This window comes from Chinchilla lanigera, unplaced genomic scaffold, assembly GCF_000276665.1.
Source record: "Chinchilla lanigera isolate Chin_1 unplaced genomic scaffold, ChiLan1.0 scaffold00098, whole genome shotgun sequence".
In the NCBI taxonomy this organism is placed as follows: Eukaryota; Metazoa; Chordata; class Mammalia; order Rodentia; family Chinchillidae; genus Chinchilla; species Chinchilla lanigera.
The window spans coordinates 551,867-553,786 of record NW_004955499.1 but is presented as its reverse complement, the minus strand read 5'-3'; the positions used below and the strand labels follow the sequence as shown (position 1 = coordinate 553,786).

The 1,920-nt window shown below is 65.1% G+C and overlaps 1 protein-coding gene and 1 long non-coding RNA gene across 2 annotated transcripts in view; one reads left to right on the top strand and one right to left on the bottom strand.

The window, feature by feature from the left end:
* The window catches only part of LOC102004729 (histone-lysine N-methyltransferase PRDM9), a gene marked incomplete at its 3' end in the record, with an annotated part of 13,125 nt that extends 12,970 nt beyond the window's left edge, over positions 1-155 (bottom strand). Inside the window, 1 exon segment of the mRNA XM_013505574.1 lies at positions 71-155.
* Positions 156-548: 393 nt separating this feature from the next.
* On the top strand, positions 549-1,534 carry LOC102004497. The gene is made up of 3 exons (XR_264215.2): positions 549-622; positions 1,083-1,319; positions 1,452-1,534. It is a non-coding gene; the product is annotated as an uncharacterized LOC102004497 (long non-coding RNA).
* Positions 1,535-1,920: the final 386 nt, after the last annotated feature.

The following is a 1,920-nucleotide window of genomic DNA, read 5'->3' as shown; positions in this document are numbered from 1 at the left end:
TCGGGGTCCGGAGTCGGGGTTCCTGTCAGGACTGAGGACTCGGGGCGGGGACCGGGAGCTTCTCACGCACCGCGCCGCCCGCGGTCCTGTCAGGCTGCGGCCGCCTCCTCACGGCGCTCGCGCTCAGGACTGGTCCGCCTGTCAGGAGGGCCGGCGCGAGCCGCTGGACGCAGCCAATCAGCGCTGAGAGCGCACTGCCCACCAATGGGCGTTCAGGACGCCGCTGCGCGTGGCGGGGGCGTGGCGGGGGCGTGGCGGGGGCGGGTCAGGTCCTGTCAAGCTGAGGTCGCCTCCTCAGAGCACTCGCGCTCGGGACCGGTCCGCCCCTCAACAAGTCCGGCGCCGGCCGGGTGGACGCAGCCAATCAGCGCGGACACCGCACTCCGCACCAATGGGCGCTCAGGACCCGGCGGGGCGTGGCGGGGACGGGGCCGAGCCTATCAGGCGCAGGCGCAGGCGCCCGAGTTCCGCGGCGGGGGCGGGCCTACATGTTCCCGCCCTAAAGAAGGTCCCGCCCCCTCCGCCCGGATTGGCTGCCGAGGGCTCAGCGCCGTCCCTCAGGAAAAGGGGCGGAGTGTCTGCAGCTGCAGGAGCACGGCCTGGGGGTCCGCGTAGGGTCAAGGTCAGGGTCCGGCAGCAGAGATGATTGTCGGGGTGCAGGAGATGAGGGGAGGGGGGTGCTCACGGTGGGCCCGGAGGCCGGGCGGGGAGGGTCCCGCAGACCCCTCAGACAGCGGAGGGGCTCAGGGCTGAGGAAAATGGTGCTGAGCGAGTACACTTCGGTGGGTGGCTCGTTACGGGGATCAAGGGAGGGGCGGAGCCTCGAGTCAGCGGGGCGGGGCCTGCGCGGGGCGGGGCCTTGGAGGGTGTGGCTTGCTGGAGACGGAGCCGTGCGCCTCGGGAAGGGGTGGAGCCTGGGGAGGGGCCTGCAGGAAAGAGGCGGGGCCTGGTGGAGAGGGGCGGGGCTTGTTGGGGGCAGGGGCGGGGCTAGGAGGAGCGCAGGACCTGCGGGGAGGAGGGCGGAGCTGGGACTGCAGGACTGCTGTGACCGCTCCTGAATTGCTGTGACTCCGTTTTCTAAGACGAAAGGCGGTTTGCAGGACCGCGCCTGGGCGCAGATCCTCTGTCCGTCCGAGGTGGTGGCAGCCCCCGGGCCCGCACACAGCGTGCTGTGCCCCACTCGCGCGCTCTGAAGCTCCCGCTGCCTCTGCCTCTGCTGGCGTGTGCACGCGCGCCTGCGGGCAGCGTTACCCTTCCTCCGGGCCAGCATCCCCCGGCCTGCGTCAGTGACAGCGTCGGCACAGGACGCTAAAGAAAAGGTTCGTTTGAAATCAGTGAAATCATTGACAATTGATAATTTTGATAATCGATAATAATTTGATAAATTGATAATTTTCTCCTGGCATTCATTTCGCTTATAATTATACCTCCCCTTCGGTTAAACATTTTAGTAACTCAGATGCCACGTAAGACACCATAGGAAGCCTGGCGTGGTGGCAGACGCCTGTAATCCCAGTACCTGGGAGGCTGAGGCAGGCATATCGCTGTGAGTTTGAGCCTTCCTGGGCTACATGGTGAGTTGAAACCCAGCGTGAACTACAAGACCCTGTCTTGAAAAATGAAAACAAAAGACACCATGGAAACGAACAGGAGCTCTTTGGGCCTGGCTCATTATTTGCAGGCAGAGTGGGCCTGTCAGCGCACCCAGTGCGGTGATTTCAGTGGTTGATGGAGCCCTCGCCTTGGGCTGAGGACAGCGGCGGACACCAGCAAGCGCAGGACAGCAGGCGTGCGAGGTGAACCTCCTGGGACAGGCCTCCCCGCTGCTCCTGCCTGGAATCTGCTTCCTTGTGTTCCCTCTGCTTTTTTTTTGTACTCCCTCTTCTGCCCACCCAGGCCTCCTGCTACCCTGGTGCCCTG